Consider the following 23,414-nt stretch of genomic DNA (forward strand, 5'->3'; position numbering starts at 1 on the left):
TATACTCCCGCTTTAGGTTTCCTCTTCGTATCTCGCGACTGTACTGTTCCGTAGCGCAATTTAGGTTTCCTCTTCGCGAGCGATTCAGGTTTCCTCTTCGCGACTCGCGACCGCGTTCTTTGCCTCCCGCCTCCGCCCGTTCTTCGCCTCCCGCCTCCGCCGAGGTCTCCTCCAGAGCTCGCCCAGCCCAGCTGCCGAGGTCTCCTCCCGTGCTCGCCCAGCCGCCGAGGTCTCCTCCAGAGCTCGCTGCCCGGCCGCCCGCCTGGCCATCAATCCGCAGCGCCTATTTAGGTTTCCTCTTCGCGAGCGATTCAGGTTTCCTCTTCGCGACTCGCGACCGCGTTCTTCGCCTCCCGCCTCCGCCCGTTCTTCGCCTCCCGCCTCCGCCGAGGTCTCCTCCAGAGCTCGCCCAGCCCAGCCGCCGAGGTCTCCTCCCGTGCTCGCCCAGCCGCCGAGGTCTCCTCCAGAGCTTGCTACCCGGGCGCCCGCCTGGCCATCAATCCGCAGCGCCTATTCCCTCCCTTTGCAGCGGCAAGCAGAGGTACTTTTTTTCTGGCTGGGGTCATTGGTTTACCTTAAGGGATTTGGAAATTGCAACCAATCGCTTTTCAAAGGATAGGTGCTAACGTCTCTGTAGTTACATTTAACTATGGGTCGTCCTCCAATTTGATAGGTGTGTTCTGATTTTGCAAGTGATAGCGTGTGATTTGTCAAACCTGTACCTTGGCATAATTTTTCAATTTTTATGAATCAAGCAGGAGCTGGAAGCACTCCTTTGCATTATGCAGCTTGTGGAGGGAATCTTAAATGTTGCCAGGCAATGCTTATGTCTATGATTAAAGGCCATGCATATTTTGCATATATTATCTTTCATTTGTCAGGTTGATAGCTAAGTTTATAGTTCATTTCAAACTCTTCTTCTTGGCAGATTCTCCTTGCCTTGCTAGAGGTGCTAGCAGGTTGACATTGAACTGCAACGGGTAACTTTCCCTTTTTCTTGTTAATTCTAATTGTTATATTTTTGGATTTTTTTTCCACAAGAATTTCTTTCCTAAATCAGTGTTTGTTCTCTAAGGCAACTCTGGTTTGTTCTTCAAATGGCTTCCGCTTGATGTTGCAAAAATATGGAGACGGTGTTGCTTGGAATCACTATTGAACCCAAATTCAGAACTGGCTATGCCTGTGTTTCCACTATCAAATTACCTTGCCTTGCCACTCATGAGTGTACTTAACATAGCTAGGTGCAACACTATTTTTATGTTTGTATTGCCTTCTCACGTATTCCTTCTGTTAGCAATCAAGCTATTGGTTATACTTAACATAGCCAGGTGCAACACTATTTTTATGTTTGTATTGCCTTCTCACGTATTCCTTCTGTTAGCAATCAAGTTATTGGTTATACTTAACATAGCCAGGTGCAACACTATTTTTAAACATATTATTAGTTCTATGATAATATAGGAACTAGTGTGAGAGAGATATCTATGAAATTGGCAAAGCTAGGGAAAGAAATAATAATAGTTTGACTGTGATGATCTCTTTTATGTGATGTAGGGGAAGGACAGGCTTAGTTTGCTAGTTTATTCATTCATATAATGACTTGTTAAATATAAATTATTGGTAGATACTAATAATGGCAGTCATAATTACTATTTGCATCACTGTATCAATTCAATTCAATTCAATTCAGGTTTCATCCACTGGAATCACAGTAATCTTGAACTCAGTAAAAAGGATCAGATTCTTAATGTATGATAACCAGCTAAAGCTTTAGTTCCTGGAATAACCATTTTCAGAAGTCTTACCGCAATTGCCTCTTCAAGATGTTCTTATCTGCAAATATAAGCTTCTACAAATATCTATCAGTTTGATACTGTTTTAGCTTCATTTTGAGTTTGTTCAGTGACAATTTTGCAGGTAGGTCGAGATCCACGACCTGTAATGCGGAAAGCATATGATATGTTCAAAGATGGTGGAGATCCAGAAAAGGTTTGCCTAGAATTTAACTGGCTTGCTCAATCATCTTTTGCAGCATAGTCTATGATTCATTTTTCAGCTCCATCTTTCCTGACTTCCAGTCTTCTATGTGATATGCTTTTAATTAACTGTGGATCAGGATGGATTTGCAATTACAAGCAATACTAATCTTGCTCTGAAACACAATCGGTTTTTGAAAGATCCAAACCAGTGTATCCTCTGTGATCCTGTTAGGCTATCTTATTCCTCTGCTCAGATCAAATGACTACATGGCTGCACTCGCCAAGGTTCACTGCAGTTACAGAGGCTGGAGCAAAAGCTGAAAGCTCTTTCGATTTCGAAGCCAATCATTTCCCTACACCTCTAGATGGAGATTTTGTTTACTTTTCCCTTTTGGATTTGTATCTGTAGAAGTACTTTTCCCTTTTGGATTTGTATCTGTAGAAGTTGCAAGAAGAATAATTTTTGTTAGTTACTTTTGATTATTTGTAAATATTGAGGTGATTAAATATATCGGTGCTTTTGTATTTGTGATTTGTTTGATGAATTTATAATATTATGATAATTTTGTCATCTTGCTCGATCATAATTTACAAATAACATAAAAAAAATATTTAATGACATCGGTTTGGAAGTGTTGTCGTTAAGTGATATTACATCGGTCGAAAACCGTTGTTAAAATTGATGTTAAACATATATTACATCGGTTTTACACCGTTGCAAAATCGATGTCGTTGAATGATATTACATCGGTCACAAACCGTTGTTAAAATTGATGTTAAACATATATTACATCGGTTTTACACCGTTGCAAAACCGATGTCGTTGTGATACATATATTACATCGGTTTTACACCATTGCGAAGCCGATGTCGTTGAGTGATATTACATCGGTTTTACATCGGTTACAAACCGATGTCGTTGAGTTGTATTACATCGGTTACAAACCGATGTCTAAAATGTCAGACTTTTTACAACGCCTTCATAGACATCAGTCGATTTTCTCATAGACATCGGTTTTCCACCGATGTCTATGACTGTTTTTGTTATAGTGAAATGATAATACGGACTAAAACTCAAAATCAGGAATGCAATTTCTAATAATCTGGTCATTATAAAATTTTCTACTAAAACTCAAAATTTTATGCATCAGTATACAGTATGAAATCATCTTCATCAGAAGGAATCATCAACACTAGAGCGCTTACTAACCGCTGCTTAAGCTCCTGAAAACTAGCCTCGTAAGCCTCTGACCATGCGAACTTCATCCCCTTTTTGGTCTGACGAGTGAGCGGTGTAGCAATACGAGAAAAATCCTCTACAAATCTCCTGTAATAACCGGTCAGACCAAGAAAACTACACACTTCCTATATAGACTTTGGTTATTCCCAACCAGTAACTGTTTCAATCTTCTGGGGTCTACAGAAATGTCTCGACTAGACACCACATGTCCGAGAAATCCCACCGAAGATAGTCAGAACGTGCACTTACTTAATTTCGCATATAATTGTTCACGACGTAATGTTTCCAACACAATACGAAGATGCTGCTCATGCTCCTCCTCCGATCAAGAGTATATTAAATATCATCAATAAAGACTATGATAAACCGGTCTAGATATTTCAAGAAAACCCGGTTCATCAAGTCCATAAACGCGACTGGAGCATTAGTGAGTACAAACGATATCACCAAGAATTCATAGTATCCATAATGGGTATGGAAGGCTGTCGTCTATACATCCTCATCCCGTACTCTCAGTTGATGATACCCTGATCTCAAGTCAATCTTTGAATACACGCAGGAATCCTTCAACTGATCAATCAAGTCATCGATATGCAGCAAAGGGTACTTGTTTTTTATTGTAACCGCATTCAACTATCGGTAATCGATGCACAACCTCATAGATTCATCTTTTTTCTCACAAATGGAACTAGGGCTCCCCATGGCGATACACTAGAGTGAATGAAATCGCAGTCTAAAAGCTCCTGCAGTTGGATCTTAAGTTCTTTCAGCTCCTTTGATGTCATACGATATGGAGCCCTAGACATTGGCGCTGTACCCAGAATCACCTCGATAGTAAACTCTACCTGCCAAGGAGGTGGTAAGCCAGGAAGCTCATCCGGAAAGACATCCTGATACTCATGGGCAATTCAAACATCAAAAATACTGGGAACACTATCTTTCTCCGCTTGTTTCACGAACAACAAATAACCTTGGCAACCTCCGTCTAAGATCTTCTGTGCTTATATTACCAAAATAATGGATATTTCATCACTCTTGGTACCCACGAATCCCATGTAGGTTTATTTGGAGGTCAGAAGGTAACCACTCTAGCTCGACAATTCACGATAGCATAATAAGTGGCTAACCAGTCCATACCAAGGATAATATCAAACTCTACCATATCCAATATCTGAAGATCCACTATGAGGATGTGACCGTCGAAATCCAACGGGCATCCCTTGATCTGTTGACTGGTAGTCAGTATTTCCCCTGATGGTAAGGATACTACTAGACTACACGATCTAACCATAGTGATTCTTTCAATTTTTCTCAAGAATAATTTTGACATAAACGAATGAGAACTATCAGTATCAATCAAGGTATCAGCGTATAAAGAATAGACTGAAACCATATCCCGAATGATCGATCTGTCGGTCTGTTGTGCCTCCTCGCGAGTGATAGCGTAAACACGACCAACCTCTGCCCCGGACGGTTGTGTAGATGAATTAGACCCAGGCTGCCTCTGTTCTGACTGAGACTGACTCTGAGGCACTGGTAACGACCGGTGAAGGTACTAATATGGCACACTGTAGGAGAATGGTACTACTGGTAGCTGCTATTGCACCAGGGTCGTCGAATAATAGATTTTCGACTGCGGGGCTGTTGGTAAAATTGCATATTCTCTTCCTTGCATCTAATACAGTTGTATTGGAGGCAGCAAGGCCTTCTGCTGATGAGGTGCTCTATGCCTCGATGGTATCCTCTACTGTCGTGGCTGTGTAGATCATCCTCCGGAAGCGGTAGTGTCAGTGAGCTCCAGCTGAGCTCTCAGGGTACAATCCCTGATCATGTGTCCAGGTTGCTTACAGTAATAACAGACCATCTGATCTGAGGGACAATCAGCTATTTGATGACTACTGGATCCGCACCGAAAACACTTTTTCTCCATAACATTCTTCTCCTAATTCCGCTGAAACCCACTCAAAGATCCTGCCAATGGTTGTTTACCCTTTTTCAATCTCATATAATCATGTGATCCTGATCCCTGAGCGTGTCTCTTATGACTGGTCTTCTGCACACCTAGATTCTTTGACCTCTCTGTGTCTTTTTCCCGAGCTACTTGTCGCTAAGTCATCTCAATAAGCAAAGCTCGATCCAACGTCTCTTTGTAGAAACTAACTGGAAGACCTGCCATTTTGACTCGGATATAGCCAGCCAACCCTTGGGTGAATTGAAACATCAACCGGCAATTTCCCACGAATCCAAACAACAAACACGGAACCTCACCTTAATTCTGAAACCTAGAGCTTGCTCAGTCCCAGCTCTTGGATTCGCGAGAGAGGAAGGGAGGCGGCGCTTGAAGATCTCTGTTTGGGAAGGAGAACTGATGGCGACGACTGGCTGTAGGCGTCAGCGGCTCAACCTCGCTGCGGCGACAGAAGATCGCACAGAGGGACTGATCGCGTCTGGCAGCGAGGAGGTGGGTTGTGGCCGAACACCAACAGAGGGACGAAGGCGACGTCGGACCGGGGAGGAAGAAGAAGACAGTGAGCAGAGGAGGTAGCGGCGATTAAGGTTTCCGATCTGCCAACGTTTCCCCCTCTCTTATCCCACGCCCTCCGCGTTCCACGCCAATGGGGTCGGGATTTCCAACTGACGGAAACCGCGACTCTTTCTTTTTTTAAGAATTCCTAACGGGTTTTGGGTTTAACCCAAAATCCGAACCATTAACCCTCATATCTTACAATCTTTCTTTTTGTGTTCTTTTAGTAGCTTGTCATAATCTTCATCGTCGTTAGTTGAGGCTTTGTACTCATCGTCGTCACTGATATCCCAAGGGCCAAATTGATGTTTGTTAGTTGTGACTTTGTACTCATCATCATCACTGATATTCCAGAGAACCAAAGAGATGTTTGTTAGTTGAGACTTTGTACTCATCGTCGTCACTGATATCTTAGAGAACCAAAGAGATGTTTGCATTTGACTGCTCCAAAACTCATAATATTCACCTTCAAATATAAGTATTTGGGTTGGAGAATATACTAATAAAGTAGATGTCATTTAATCAAGAAAAAAGAAATCTTCTTTTGAAAATAATACATACCTAGGTGTAAAAATGATGTATATTGCTTATGGGCTAATCAAAATATATAGGAAAGAAAATCAGCTTTGATGTATATCAGTGCACGATATGCATGCAAACCTTAATGTTTGCCAACTAGAATCCAATGACCTCGAAAATGCAGCAACTCTAATTCAGATAACATATCCCTAGTCCATGAAAATTTACATTAAGGTGCGTTTGGTTGGGGGTCATCCATGATCACCTTGGTTATGTGATTACCAAGTAATCACATAACCAAGGTTATAGGGAATAAAACATAACCTAATGTTGTTTGGTTTAATCCTAGGTAATGAGACAAAACCTTGTTTGTTTGAAGGTTTTAATACATTACTTACTTTAATATTTACTATATTACCCCTAGTTCAATTATAATCATTTTTTACAACTAAATTAATTTCTTTTACTTGGTAGGTAGAGTATGTTCAAACACATTATTCCTCCCAAATTTTGTTGTGCGACTTTTGTTTAACTTTCGAGCTTCAGGAATTGATTCTCAAAAATAAGTTGATTGAACGCATAAAAATATTAACATTTAACTCATTGCATTCATTTCAAATAAACTCATTTTAATGAAAATTTTAATCATTAAATTTTCAAGAGCGTTAAGAATGATATTTCATTCATTTTGAATTATAAGGAAACAACTTAGAGCATAAAGAACGCTTTTAAGTCAAAATTATCAAAAAAGTAATATTTAGGACCGTGATAAGATCTCCAAAACCATTGGATCTTATGTTTCTAATGCACAAGAACATCATACCATAGAAGATAAATATTAAGTTCTATCTATTGTTCATATTTCAAATCCAATCAAAATAGATTATCTCATCAAATTATATTTAACCTTATCCACGTTACTCCACGAGAAGCTTCAGGAAAAATCCAAGGTCGCGAGGCAAAAGGAGTGCGATGTCGATCTCGGCAACAAAAATCTGCAACTGATTTGCCATGCTAAGCTTAGTGCCAAAATTATAGGCCTAGTGATTGCAAGTGTCAACATTCAGCCAGTAGACACTTTAACTTCTCTCGAAACTTAGAAACTTGGCTAGCATCTATAACCATGACCAGCCCCTTCTCCTTGTAGTTCTTCATCTGTAGTGTAGAACAACTTTCAGTATCAGCAAATTAAATCAAACAAAATAACGTCGATGGATGATCATAGACATTCTTGAAAACAAAACAAAACTCTGTTAGCTATTTCATAGATTCCCAAATTTAAATAAAAAATAAGATACTTGATCCAGTGTCCTTTTATTAGAACAATTTAATTTAAGTCAAAAATAGTAATGTAAGTTGTGATAAGATACTTAAAAGACAGAGAGCAAAGTTTATTAAATTTGGTTGTCACAAATACATTGCATGATATTAACTGATTGCTAGATATCATAAGATAAAAATGTGAATGCAATCTGAATGTAGAGTAGCACATATCCAGCAAATGCCAATAAGTTATAAACATTGAAAACATTTTCATATTGTTAACATATATATAAATGCTTAGTAAGAAATGAGTAATGGATCTACACAAGGAAACACCACACATACCTCACTGGGGGGACGGCCTCACAGCACACAAAGCAAAAGTAAATGAAAGTGAGCTCAGCTGAAATAGAGAAAGAAAGTGTGTGAGAGATTTTAGCAGTAAGCTTTGAAATTTAACTTACTTCCATAGTACCTCTTGAAAAATCTCGTCCTCTGGCTTGTGAGCCATTCTACTAATCATTCTAGAACTAGCATGAACGAAAACATATGGCCACTGAGAAGATCCAAAAAAAATAGTGGGTTGTACACACTTGTGAGGCATCACTTACAATGGCCATAGCTGTTACTACTTCATGAGAAAAGCAAGGCAATCAATCTACCTCAAAAATTCTAGTAGCCAACACATAATACTTGAAACAGAAGGAGTCCCTAAGCTCCTGCGTTGGCTGAAAGAAACAAGTAGAAGTATAAATAACAAAAAGACAAATACAACTTTAAAGCTATTTCAAAAAAAATGTACAGCGTTAACCTCATCTTCAGTTGTCCATGCTATCTCATCAAACAATGCATCATACAATGGAGGCACTAACTGGTTAGGGGAATTGACAAAGCGTTGAGAAACTAAAAGACCCACATCACCCGCATGTCGTTCCAAATATGTCTTCATCTTTTTCTTTGTGGCTTCCTCAGTACATGCTTCAAGCAAGAATTCTTTGAGTTCCTTAATGCATCTGTGATGCTGGGAGTAATAAAACTTCAGATTGCAGTACAAAACTTCCTATTGCTGGGAGTAATAAAACTTCAGATTGCATTTATGGACGAAAAAAAAAGGCCATCTGAAACAAAGGAAAAGAAACAAAGCAATCTCTTGTTCTTTCTTTTTTTCGTGACAATGTTACCTCGTGCTTGGCATCCCAAAGTTTTTCGCCGGAGTTCGTCGGTACTTCTCCAAAACCTTCGGCAAGCTGACACAGACCGCCGCTGCTAGGGTTTTGCTCGCGATATCCTCCTTGCGCCGTTAGAGGAGGGAGCAAGCGGAAGCGGACGGGAGAGGGTCGCTAGGGTTTCTAGTTGTGTTTAGAATCGCCGCTAGGCTTCGAATGGACCCTGCCGCTGTTAGAGAAGGGAGCAAGCGGAAGCGGATGGGAGAGGGCCTCGCTCGCGATCGGGGACGGGAGAGGGGGGAAGGGGGGAGAGGGTTTGCTCGCGATCGGGGACGGGAGAGGAGGGTTTCGCTCACGCTCGCGACGGGGAGGGTTTCGCTGTTTCGCTCGCGCCGGATGGATTCAAAGGGGTAATTTTGTAACAAAATTACCTTAAACCCGTAATCAAGAAAAATCTAAATTTTTCTTGGTTTTTCAATTCTAGGTTGGATGTCCTTTTTTGCTGATGTATGCTGATATGTCGGGAATGAATATTCATGAATGGATTGTAGAGAAAGTCTTCTCCTCGATCAATTCTTAAAGTCTTCTCCTCGATCAGTTCCACTTTGTCTCTCTACAAGTGCTTTAAATTGCAGACATATAGATCATGCTTCAAATTTTTGGCTAAGGAAGTAGATCCATATCATTCTTGTGAAGTCATCCACAAAGATAATAAAATATTTTTGATTCCAAAGAGGAGTTTGCATTGGTCCACAAATGTCTAAATGAACAAGTTCAAGTGGTGCTTTTGGTTGCCATGAATACTTTAGAAATAGAAGCTTATGCATCTTTCCATAGACACATCTTTCACAAATATTATATTCCATTTGAATATTAGGAAAGATCGATCATCATATTTTTCTCCTTGAGCAAATGAAGACCCTTCTAATTAAGATGGCAATATCATAAATGCCATAGATGAGCCAAATCTACATCTTCAACTCTAAGTGCACAATTGTTGTTTAGTGACAATATGATGGAAAAAGTTTTGTTCTTCATTTCAACATTTTCCATAATAGTATTTTTCTTTTTATCAAAAATTTTGCACTTTCCATCACCAAAATGGACTAAAAAAAACCTCTTTTGAATAAGTTGTCTGATACTTGAGATTGTATGAAAGACTCAGAATGTAAAGAATATCAATAATGATATTTTTGTTACCTCCCATGGTTCAAACAACAATGGTGTCTTTTCATTTTGCACTCCTATAGTTCCATTACCAAGAATAATACTTGAGTTAATGTTTGGATTGAGCTCTACAAACATATCTTTGTTTCTTATCATGTGGTGGTTAGCACCACTAGCCAAATACCATTGATGCTTTGATTCATAACCATGTTGAGAATAGAATAGGATCTCATATTCTTCATCTTTCAAAATATTTCCGACATCTTCTTTTTTCTTCTTATTTTGAAACCAACAATCCCTTTGAGAGTAGTTAGGAATTTTTCATCTCTTGAATTTAAAATAATAATTTTTTGACTCATGATTTGATTTTTTTTTTATAAATAATACAAGAGTGAGTGTTACTAGATTTTTGTGATGTCTTTCCTTTCGAATTGGTCTTCATTTCATTCTTCTTTCATTTGTTGAATTTTCCTTGTTGTACTTTAAGCCTTTATTGCTAGAGTCTCCATAATTTCTTGAAACTACCTTTGATGTCTGTGAGAAGTGAACCAGTCAATTCTAACAAATCCTTTGATTCATCAATTGCAGTAGTGGCATAATCAAACTTAGGAGGAAAAGATCAAAGTACTTTTTCAATAATTCTTTTATCTTGAATTGTTTCTCTTTTATTTGATTGGCAATATTTGAGAAAAGAGAAATTTTATAAATTATCAAAATCTCTCCGCAAAGATTAGAGCTTTAATGCATTTGTCTTCTTCTTTCCTTAAAATTCTTGTTTTAATATTTGTCGAGCCTCTTTGGCTTTCATGATTTTCTCAACTCCTTGTTGAATGTAATATGGTGCCATAGTATCTTTGTTACGTTCCAGAAGACGGCCATCCAAAAAATTTCGATAGCATCTCTCCTGTAACAATCCAACTTTCCTGAATACATAATGGTATAAAAGGCCCACACGACCAATACTAATACGATACAGGAATAAATAACTAACTACAACACTCAAGGCCAACACGGCCACAACCACGTATCCAACACATGCATTTAATAATACATAACTATGAAAATAGCAAAACACCACGATAATGCTCACAACCATTAACAATGAAAACTCCACAATCTCTAATAACAAAATTACCGCAACGGAAATCAACTAAAGTTCAAGACTATACGAAGTTAAACATAAAATCCAACATGACCCACAATTCTACGAAATAAAATGACGAAAGTCCACAAGGTCTAAACATGAATAAAATTCAGAAATAACAAGATAACGCGACTTCTTCTACTGTGAGATAGGGCAGTCCGGCCGCACTCAAAGCTTCAAAGATCATCCTTACCTGCTACCTATGGAGAAAACAAAGAGACCCCCCAAGGTCTGGGTAGTGAGTATACAATACTCAGTAGGTATAAACAAATAAGTGCACAACATGTCAATATGTAAAATAACAGCAAGATGACATACGAGATCAATAATCTATATGTATAACAGTAAATATCATGCAACTTAATCACAGTCATATATCAGCAAGTGTAATAGCTACAGCCATGTAATAATCAGTGAAATAATCATGAATGCAGAAGACAACTACCAACAATGCATGCACATGTGAAATGCATGGTCACTGTCTGCACTCGCCACCCCCAGACACTCACCTAGTACAGTGAACTGAGGCGCACAACAGGAAAACTACACTCGCTCCAACAACAAATCACTACTAACAAGTGGGGAGCGGGCGGAATAAGGAGGGTTATATAGTCAGTTCTGGTTGCACCCAACTTAGCGCAACAATTGCGCTCACTCTTGTGCCACTATCATACAGCGACAAGTGAGGTCAACTACAACAATAATGAATAACACATCTACTACTATCATGTATGTGTCATGATGCTCAGTGCAACAGTTAAGCTTATATCTACTTAGGCATAATCAACAGATCATACTTTGGTATCGAACAACAAGTAATATGCTAATCACAGTAATGCAACATCAATACAGGTCAACAGTAGGAAATCCATAGCAAGGTATCATATCGGATCAACAACTAAAGATAACAAGATGTTCAACCAAAATAATTAACAGTGAAATAAATCTGCACTTACAGATAATCCTGTGTTGACCAAGCACAGGAGTACCCACCTGATATACGCAAGGCGATAAAGAACCCCCTCGTGTGTAACAGGATCAACAATCACGGTCCTACAATTATAATAACAATAATACAATGTTTACTAATCTAATACTATATTAAATTTACAGTAATTAAATCCCTATTAGTTGATAAATACAATTAAACTAATCAAAAAAGCAAACCAATCCTAACCGATCATAACTGCAAGAACAGATAAAGATCTACAAAATCAAGAACAACCCGATAACTCCCCCATCTTTGATCAACTCCAAATTCCAAATCTAACCCAACCCTAACAATCCTAACAGCACTCAACCTAATTAAATCAATCCAATACTAGTTAGTCAACAAGCCCACCAACCGACCAACCCTAAAATTTAACACTGATCATCCAAGAATCATCAGCAACAACAATATCTCAACTAAACCCACAAATATAGCATGAACAGATCCCCTTTCGATAACTCATGAACAAGCTGATTAAATCATTTCATTCTATCCAACAGAACACCTATCATACCGTAACCCAACAAATTTAGCAAAACCTTAACCAATTCTTACCTTAAATCAAGCCCTAGCAGTAAGCTCAAGCTTCGGTTCTTCCACCGCAATCCACACCACCAAGAACTGTTGGTGCAATCTTGCCTCAAGTATCATTTGATTTTAATGTTTGGCTAAATGAGTTTAAGTTAGGCAATGTTGGTGATCTAACATGTGTGAATTGAGTTATACAAGAAAGTTCAAGTAAAGTCCCGGAGGTGCGACCTCTTGGCAAATAGTGAAGTCCCAGAGAAGCACGGCCTCTTGGCAAATGATGAAGTCTTGGAGGCGCGGTCTCTTGGTAAAGGGAGACTTAGCACGACGAAGCTGAGGGAAACATCTCAAGCAAGTGCAAGGATGGGCACGAGGCTTGTGGAAGATGTTTGAAGGCTTATGTCAAGTCTAAGGGATGAAGAAGTAAGCTGAAAGGGGATTTTCAGCTTCACCAGTCGACTGACACTGCCATCAGTTGACTTATGTCTTAATTAGAAACACACAGAGACTTTGGTCGAGTGAAAGGCACTGACCAGTCGACCAATCGACTGATATTTGAACGTTGGGCTGACAGATGAAGAATTAAACACAATCTACAAGAGCCGTTGAAATCCACCAGTTGACTGGTCCCTAAAGCAGTCGACTGGCATCGCGAAAAATATAAAAAGATGGATTCAAGCTTGGAGACGGTAGAAGTTTTTCATTCTCTAATCTCTGTACGATCTTCAAGCTTTGTCCTTCATACTCTTCCTCTAATCTTCTCTATATATTTGTAAGAGGAAGAGATCATTTTTAAAGGTTTCTCCGCCTTCAAAGATTGCTTTGAAAAGGAGAAGTTTCATATTGGAACGATCGTTGTGTGTGTGTGGATTCTTGGATTAGTCACCTCGTAGAGGTGAATACCAAGTAAATCGAACGTGTTAGCATTGGTTTAATTTCATTTTACTTTTATCTTGTGCTTCCGCTAACGATTTTGTAGGTAAGAGTGAAAGTTGCTATTCACCCCTCCTCTAGCAAACGCACCGGTCTCAACAAGTGGTATCAGAGCAGGTTCATTTCGGACGAACTCACATTCAACCAAAATATTTAGATGGCGTTTAAAGAGGGATACAGCATCACACGACCCCTCTACTTCGATGGTAATGATTTTGCCTATTAGAAAGGTAGAATGGAATATTACTTAATGAATGACATTGAAAAGTGGTTTAGTGTTGTAGATGGCTTCGAAAAACCGAAGGATGCCTTTGGAGTTCCTCTACCTACCAAGGAATGGTCGAAGGATATATGAAAGAAGGCACAAGCAAATGCAAAAGTCATAATCACCTTGCATTGCGGACTCTCCAAAGAACAACTGAGTAAGGTTGGACTATTCAACTCGGCCAAAGAGCTTTGGGAGAAGCTCATCGAACTAAATGAAGGTTCAAGTGAATCTAGATGAGCTAAGAGGGATCTCTTGGTTGGACAACTTTAAACCTTCAGCATGAAGCCCAACGAGATGGTAAGTCAAATGCATGGATGATTCAAAGAAATCATGAATGGTCTTCATGTGATAGGTGAGAAAATAGACAATCGAGACTTACTAAGGTACGTACTTCAAGCTTTGTCCAGAACCACTCTATGGGCATCGATGGTCGATGCGTATAAAGTGTCTAGGGATCGTTCAATTATTAAATTAGATGAATTATTTTATGAATTTAAATTACATGAACAAGCTAACGTGCCCACCAAAGAGAAAGGTATAGCTTTGATTGTAGGAAAGAAAGAGGAGAGGGACAAGAAAAAGGAGAAAAGGAAGAAGGAAGTTATGATGGCCCAAGCCACATAGGATACATCTAGTAGCGACTCATCGGATGACGAAGAAGAACTATGCCACATCACTAAAAACATGACACTGATGGCACGTGAGAGTGATCGAGAGACTTCAAGTGAGGAGGAAACATCAAGTAGCGATGAATCTTCATCAAGTGAAGATGAGGTAATAGATTCTGCCAAAGAAAAAATTCTTTATAAAACTATTTCTTTTCTTAAAAATACTTTGAATAAATCGAAGTCCAAGGTTAAGGCATTAAACGAGGAACTTAGGACTATTAAGAACAATGCATGTGAATCTAGTGACTCTAGTGAAGTTAATGAAGAAAATGCTAAGTTAAAGAATGAAGTCGTTGATTTAAGAAAATATTTAGAAAAATTTTTAAATGGATCAAAATACCTTGACATGATTCTAAATAGTCAAAGAGTGATTTACAACAAGGCCGGAATAGGATACAAGCCTAAAGAGTTTGCCTATATTTCTCTAGTAGGAAGACAAGGGTCACCTAGCAAACAAATCATTAAAGGAAAAGTAAAGCAAGCATGGGTCCCTAAGAAATATTTGTAAAATGTTAGTGAATCTAGCTTTTGGGTACCAAAGAATGATATATTTCATGTTGTATAGGTAAGAGAGAAGAAGGAACTCATGTTTACCACACCAAATATGCTAAAGAAATTATCAAAAAATTTAGTTTGGAAAATACTAAGGTAGTTTCAAATCCTATAGGAACAAATGTGAATTTAAATAGTGACGTGGAGGAAATTTGGTATGTGTTTTGAAAAATTATGAACTTAGCATTGCATGATCTCATAGTAAAATATTATTTATGTACATCTCACAAGACCCTAGGAAGGATTGCTATGTGTATGAAGTTAATATTTATATGATATGTCTTTCTCTCTTATCCATTTTCTTTTGATATATGTGTTGCATTCTTGTTTATTTTAACTAAGAATGGTGTATGGATTTAGGGGGAGTTCTTGTAGTTTAACATGTCATTTTGAAACACATTTCAATCATGACTCCAAACCTACAATTTAGACACATTTCATAACCCTATATGAAAGCTCTAGTGATGTCTACCTATAGTCAATCTTAACCATCAAGAATGTTGATACAAAATCTTTGTGTCATTAAGAGTTTCATGATTTTTGAAACTTTGTATCAAAATCTTATTTTAATAGGTCAAAAAATTTTAAAATATTTTTCCCCTATTGTATTTGATGTAAGTAATGACCATATGAAATTTTATGATTTTTCATTGTGAGCTGAATTACTTATGCTTTTTTAAAATTCGGGTCTAAAACTCTATTTTTCAGACACTAGTCGACTCAATTCAGAGATCAGTCGACTGATGAAGCTGAAATCCTCTAAATTTGACCCCTTCTTGACTATTTATATATCTTATGACCTACTATTCTTTGACATATGCTCTAGGAGCATTTTTATGGTCTATAGAATTGATCATACCTATATTTTAGGTTCTACAAAAACATTGTTGGTGCAATGGTCTAGGGGGAGTAGGGCTCCAGGGGGAGTGTGTCCCTAAAAGGATAAATTTCATATTACCTATTTCAAAGGAATGAGACTCTTGCTTCGATATTTGCCCTAGCTCCTGTTAGTTTCTACCTCCTTTTGGAATTATGTTCTTTTTGGTGTCTGTCAAAAAAGGGGGAGAAATGAGTTTGATTTAAGTTAAATTTACATGTTCTTATGCTTTTATCCATGCTTATCATCTTATGCTTCATGTTTCATGATTATGGTTATTTTGCTGAAATTATATCTTGTTATATTAAAGACCTAAGTTAAATAAGTTTTTGCCAAATATCAAAAAAGGGGAGATTGTTGGTGCAATCTTGCCCCAAGTATCATTTGGTTTTAATGTTTGGCTAAATGAGTTTAAGTTAGGCAATGTTGGTGATGTAACATGTGTGAATTGAGTTATACAGGAAAGTTCAGGTGAAGTCTCGGAGGCGCGGCCTCTTGGCAAATGGTGAAGTCCCGGAGGCGCGGCCTCTTGGCAAATGATGAAGTCCGAGAGGCGCGGCCTCTTGGCAAATGGAGACTTAGCACGACGAAGCTGAGGGAAACATCTCAAGCAAGTGCAAGGATGGGCACGAGGCTTGTGGAAGATGTTTGAAGGCTTGTGTCAAGGCTAAGGGATGAAGAAGTAAGATGAAAGGGGATTTTTCACCAGTCGACTGACACTGCCATTAGTCGAACTGAAACACACAAAGACTTTGGTCCATAAGTCGACTGATGTCTTGATCAGAAACACACAAAGACTTTGGTCGAGTGAAAGGCACTGACCAGTCGACTGACCAGTCGACTGATATTTGAACATTGGACTAACAGCTGAAGAATTAAACGCAATCTACAAGAGCTGTTGAAGCCCACCAGTCGACTGGTCCCTAAGGCAGTCGACTGGCATCACGAAAAATATAAAAAGACTGATTCAAGCTTGGAGACGGTAGAAGTTTTTCATTCTCTCATCTCTATACGATCTTCAAGCTTTGTCCTTCATACTCTTCCTCCAATCTTCTCTGTATATTTGTAAGAGGAATAGATCATTTGTAAAGGTTTCTCCCCTTCAAAGATTGCTTTGAGAAGGAGAAGTTTCATATTAGAACGGTCGCTATGTGTGTGGATCCTTGGATTAGTCACCTCATAGAGGTGGATACCAAGTAAATCGAACTGGTTAGCATTGGTTTAATTTTATTTTACTTTTGTCTTGTGCTTCCGCTAACGATTTTGTCTACAAGAGCGAAAGTTGCTATTCATCTCCCCTCTAGCATACGCACCAGTCCTAACAAGAACCTCAACTGAAACCTAAACACATTTCACAGATTCAACCAGTTTAACATCAACCGGCAATTTCCCACGAATCCAAACAACAAACACGAACCTCACCTTAATTCTGAAACCTAGAGCTTGCTCAGTCTCGGTTCTTGGATTCACGAGAGAGGAAGGGAGGCGGCGCTCGAAGATCTCTATTCGAGAATGAGAACCGGTGGCGATGGCTGGCTGCAGGCGTCGATGGCTCAACCTCGCTGCGGCGATAGAAGATCGCACAGAGGGACCGATCGCGCCTGGCAGCAAGGAGGTGGGTTGTGGCCGAACACCAATAGAGAGACGAAGGCGGCATCACACCAGGGAGGAAGAAGAAGACGGTGAGCAGAGGAGGTAGCGGCGATTAGGGTTTCTGATCCGCCAGCGTTTCCCCCTCTCTTATCCCACGCCCTCCGCGTTCCATGCCGACGGGGTCACGATTTCTAACCGGTGGAAACCACGACTCTTTCCCCTTTTTTTTTTAAGAATTTCTAACGGGTTTTAGGTTTAACCCAAAACCCGAACCATTAACCCTCATATCTTATATTCTCCCCCACTAACAGAAATTTGGTCCTCAAATTTATTTCCTTCATACTACTGTGCAGAAAATATCATAACAATTAAAATCATACCTCAAATAAATAGATGAAGATATCGAGCCCGGATAGTTTCCTCCAGCTTCCAAGTAGCCTCCTCATCTATATGGTGCTGCCACCGGACTTTTACAAGTCGAATGATTTTGTTTCACAATTGCCGCTCCTTATGGTCAAGGATCCGCATTGGAATCTCCTCATAAGACGCATCAATATACAGTATGAAACCATCTTCACCAGAAGGAATCACCAACACTCTGAGCGCTTACTAACCGCTGCTTAAGCTCCTTAAAACTAGCCTCGCAAGCCTCTGACCAGGAGAACTTCGTCCCCTTTTTGGTTAGACGAGTGAGCGGTGTAGCAATACGGGAAAAACCCTCTACAAATCTCCTGTAATAATCGGACAGACCAAGAAAACTATGCACTTCCTATACAAACTTTAGCTGTTCCCAACCAGTAACTGCTTCAATCTTCTGGGGCTCTACAGAAATGCCTCGGCTAGACACCACATATCCGAGAAATCCCACCGAAGATAGTCAGAACGCACACTTACTGAATTTTGCATATAATTATTCATGATGTAACGTCTCCAACACAATACAAAGATGCTGCTCATGCTCCTCCTCCGATCGAGAGTATATTAAAATATCATCAATAAAGACTATGATAAATCGGTCCAGATATTCCAAGAAAACTCGGTTCATTAAGTCCATAAATGCGGCTGGAGCATTGGTGAGTCCAAACGACATCACCAAGAATTCATAGTGTCCATAACGGGTACGGAAGGTTGTCTTCTATACATCCTCATCCCGTACTCTCAGCTGATGATACCCTGATCTTAAGTCAATCTTCGAATACACGCAAGAATCCTTCAACTGATCAAATAAGTCATCGATACGCAGCAAAGGGTACTTGTTTTTTATTGTAACCACATTCAACTGTTGGTAATCGATGCACAACCTCATAGATCCGTCTTTCTTTCTCACAAATGAAATTGGGGCTCCCCATGGTGATACACTAGGACGAATGAAACCCTCGGTCTAAAAGCTCCTGTAGTTGGATCTTAAGTTCTTCCAGCTCCTTTGGTGTCATACGATACGGAGCCCTAGACACTGGTGTTGTACCCGGAATCACCTCGATAATAAACTCTACCTGCCGAGGAGGTGGTAAGCCAGGAAACTCGTCCGGAAAGACATCCTGATACTCGTGGACAATTCGAACATCGAAAATACTGGGAACACTATCTTTCTCCGCTTGTTTCAGGAACAACAAATAACCTTGGCAACCTCCGTCTAACATCTTCTGTAGGTTGATCCGAAGGTCGGAAGGTAACCACTCTAGCTCGACAATTCACGGTAGCATAATAAGTGGCTAACCAGTCCATACCAAAAATAATATCAAACTCTACCATATCCAATATCTGAAGATCCACTGTGAGGATGTGACCATCGAAATCCAACGGACATCCCTTGATATGCTGATTGGTAGTCAGTATTTCCCCTGATGGTAAGGATACTGCTAGACTACACGATCTAACCATAGGGATTCTTCCAATTTTTCTCAAGAATAATTTTGACATAAACGAATGAGAACTACCAGTATCAATCAAGGTATCAGCGTATAAAGAATAAACTGAAACCATACCCCGAATGATCGATCCATCGGCCCGCTGTGCCTCCTCGCGAGTGATAGCGTAAACACGACCAACCTCTGCCCCGGACGACTGCGTAGATGAATGGGACGCAGGCTGCCTCTGTTCTGGCTGAGACTGACTCTGAGGCACTGGTGACGATCGGTGAATGTACTGAGATGGCACACTATAGGAGAATGGTACTACTGGTAGCTGCTGCTGCACCGGGGTCGTCGAATAACAGATTTCCGGCTGTAGGGCTGTCGGTAACATTGCATATTCTCTTCCTTGCATCTGATACAGCTGTCTTGGAGGCGGCAAGGTCTTCTGCTGATGAGGTGCTCTATGCCTCGGTGGTATCCTCTGCTGTCGCGACTGTGTAGATCGTCCTCCGGAAGCGGTAGTGTCAGTGAGCTCCAGCTGAGCTCTCAGAGTACAATCCCTGATCATGTGTCCAGGCTGCTTACAGTAATAGCAGACCGTCTGATCTGAGGGACAATCAGCTATCTGGTGACTACCGGATCCACACCGAAAACACTTTTTCTCCATAACATTCTTCTCCTGATTCCGCTGAAACCCACTCGAAGATCCTGCCAATGGCTGTTTACCCTTTTTCCGTCTCATATAATCCTGTGAACCTGATCCCTGAGCGTGTCTCTTATGACCAGTCTTCTGCACACCCAGATTCTTTGACCTCTCTGTGTCTTTTTCCCGAGCTACTTGTCTCTGAGTCATCTCAATAAGCAAAGCTCGGTCCAACGTCTCTTTGTAGGAACTAACTGGAAGACCCGCCATTTTGACCCGGATATAGCCAGCCAACCCTTGGGTGAATTGAAACATCCGATCACTATCCAGAGCCACTAAATGCGGACAGAACTCAGTAAGTCACGAGAATTCCGTGTTATACTCCATGACCGAACGGTCACCCTGCTTACAATTCAGAAATTCCTAACGCCGCGCCAAACAGAAGGCTGCTAAGAAGTACTGTGACTCGAAAGCCTCCCTGAATGCTCGCCATGATATCTCCTGCCCTCCGAAGATCGTTCTCTGCGTCTTCCACCACGTGACAGCCTGATCTCGGAGATGGTAGATAGCCAACTCAGCCTTCTCTGCGTCAGTACATGTGATGTAGTCGAATGTATCTGTCAGGCTTTCTAACCAGGAACGTGCCACCCATGGATCAGATCCCCCATGAAATAGGGTAAATCGATCTTTTACTGACTTTGCCAACATCGGTATCCGGCTCTTATCCACAGTCCTACTAGTAGTAGGCGGTACCGGGTCTGTCAACGGTATTTCTGAAACTTGAGAACTCTGCCCCACAGCTGGAGAGTTACGGGTCTGCTCTCGATTGTCCGCAACATCCTCAGAACTCTCTGTCTCTAGAAACCTAGCAGGTCGTCTCCGTGGCCGACGACTCGCTCGATTTTGTGCAGGTACCATGATATTACCTGGCAACATAACTACTATTAATTTCTACAACTAAACCAGATATGAAAAGTAACTTACAACCGCTTGGAGAAGATTATGCTGCTGTCCATCCCATCTCACAGCCTGGATCACGTAAATCAAAAATGCATACAACGAAAAATTCAAAGAAACAATACAGACTTTGCAACTCAACGAAAATCCAAAAACTCTAACCTGCTCTGATACCAAAATAACTGTTACGTCCCGGGAGACGGCCATCCAAAAAATTTTAGCAGCATCTCCCCTGTAACAATCCAACTTTCCTGAATACATAGTGGTATAAAAGGCCCACACGGCCAATACTAGTACAATACAGGAATAAATTACTAACTACAACACTCAAGGCCAACACGGCCACAACCACATATCCCACACATGCATTTAATAATACATAACTACGAAAATCGCAAAACACCATGATAATGCTCACAACCATTAACAATGAAAACTCCACAATCTCTAATAACAAAATTGCCGCAATGGAAATCAACTAAAGTTCAAGACTATACGAAGTTAAACATAAAATCCAACATGACCCACAATTCTACGAAATAAAATGACGAAAGTCCACAAGGTCTAAACATGAATAAAATTCAGAAATAACAAGATAACACGACTTCTTCTACTGTGAGATAGGGCCCTTACCTGCTACTTGGGGAGAAAATAAAGAGACCTCCCAGGGTCTGGATAGTGAGTATACAATACTCAGTAGGTATAAACAAGTAAGTGCACAACATGTCAATATGTAAAATAACAGCAAGATGACATACGAGATCAATAATCTATGTATAACTATGTATACGAGATCAATATTACATCCATATATTAGCAAGTATAATAGCTACAGTCATGTAATAACCAGTGAAATGATCATGAATGCAGAAGACAACTACCAACAATGCATGCACATGTGAAATGCATGGTCACTGTCTGCACTCGCCACCCCCAGACACTCACCCAGTGTAGTGAACTGAGGCGCACGACAGGAAAACCACACTCGCTCCAACAACAAACCACTACTAATAAGTGGGGAACAGACGAAATAAGGAGGGTTATATAGTCAGTCCTGGTTGCACCCAACTTAGCGTAACAATTGCTCTCACTCTTGTGTCATTATCATACAGCGACAAGTGAGGCCAACTACAACAATAATGAACAACACATCTACTACTATCATGTATGTGTCATGATGCTCAGTGCAACAGTTAAGCTTATATCTACTCAGGCATAATCAACAAATCATACTATGGTATCGAACAACAAGTAACATGCTAATCACAGTAATGCAACATCAATACAGGTCAACAGTAGGAAATCCATAGCAAGGTATCATATCAGGATCAACAACTAAAGATAACAAAATGTTCAACCAAAATAATTAATAGTGAAATAAATCTGCACTTACAATGTTGACCAAGCACAGGAATACCCACCTAATGTACGCACGACGATAAAGAACCCTCTCGTGTATAACAGGATCAACAATCACGGTCCTACAATTATAATAACAATAATACAATGCTTAATAATCTAATACTGTATTAAATTTACAGTAACTAAATCCCCTATTAATTGATAAATCCAATTAAACTAATCAACAAAGCAAACCAATCCTAACCGATCATAACTGCTAGAGCAGATAAATCCACAAAATCAAGAACAACCCGATAACTCCCCCATCTCTGATCAACTCCAAATTCCAAATCAAACCCAGCCCTAACAATCCTAACAACACTCAACCTTATTAAATCAATCCAACAGTAGTTAGTCAACAAACTCACCAACCGACCAACCCTAAAATTTAACATTGATCATCCAAGAATCATCAGCAACAATAATTTCTCAACTAAACCCACAAATATAGCATGAACAAAACCCCTTTCGATAACTCATAAACAAGCTGATTAAATCATATCATTCTATCCAACAAAACACCTACTGTACCGTAACCCAACAAATTTAGCAAAACCCTAACCAATTCTTACCTCAAATCAAGCCCTAGCAGCAAGCTCAGGCTTCCACCGCAGTCCACACCACCGAGAACCTCAGCCGAAACCTAAACACATTTCACAGATTTAACCAGTTTAACATCAACTGGCAATTTCCCACGAATCCAAACAACAAACACGAAACATCACCTTAATTCTGAAACCTAGAGCTTGCTCAGTCCCAGCTCTTGGATTTGCGAGAGAGGAAGGGAGGCGGCGCTCGAAGATCTCTGTTTGGGAAGGAGAACCGGTGGCGACGACTGGCTCCAGGCATCGGCGACTCAACCTCACTGCGGTGATAGAAGATCGCACAGAGGGACTGATCGCGCCTGGCAACGATGAGGTGGGTTGCGACCGAACACCAACAGAGGGACAAAGGTGGCGTCGCACCGAGGAGGAAGAAGAAGACGGTGAGCAGAGGAGGTAACGGTGATTAGGATTTCTGATCTGCCAACGTTTCCCCCTCTCTTATCCCACGCCCTCCGCGTTCCACGCCAATGGGGTCGCGATTTCCAACCGACGGAAACCGCGACTCTTTCTTTTTTTTAAGAATTCCTAACGGATTTTGGGTTT

At 40.2% G+C, this 23,414-nt stretch overlaps 1 long non-coding RNA gene and 2 pseudogenes across 2 annotated transcripts; all 3 read right to left on the reverse strand.

The window, feature by feature from the left end:
• Positions 1–7,220: 7,220 nt before the first annotated feature.
• LOC141814444 (protein BCCIP homolog) lies at positions 7,221–9,898 on the reverse strand (annotated as a pseudogene).
• Positions 9,899–10,989: 1,091 nt separating this feature from the next.
• Positions 10,990–23,339, reverse strand: LOC141814141 (uncharacterized). 2 transcript variants are annotated; one of them, XR_012600451.1, is made up of 4 exons: positions 22,992–23,339; positions 22,839–22,909; positions 22,287–22,346; positions 10,990–11,202 (listed from the first exon to the last, which is right to left on the reverse strand). It is a non-coding gene; the product is annotated as an uncharacterized LOC141814141 (long non-coding RNA). The 2 variants fall into 2 exon arrangements; XR_012600452.1 differs by lacking the exon at positions 10,990–11,202 and adding an exon at positions 21,025–21,097.
• LOC141815686 (uncharacterized) lies at positions 18,994–20,826 on the reverse strand (annotated as a pseudogene).
• Positions 23,340–23,414: the final 75 nt, after the last annotated feature.

Source organism: Curcuma longa, chromosome 21 (genome assembly GCF_044706935.1).
Source record: "Curcuma longa cultivar G26 ecotype Majalengka, Jawa Barat chromosome 21, ITB_CL_G26_1.1, whole genome shotgun sequence".
Taxonomy (NCBI): domain Eukaryota; kingdom Viridiplantae; phylum Streptophyta; class Magnoliopsida; order Zingiberales; family Zingiberaceae; genus Curcuma; species Curcuma longa.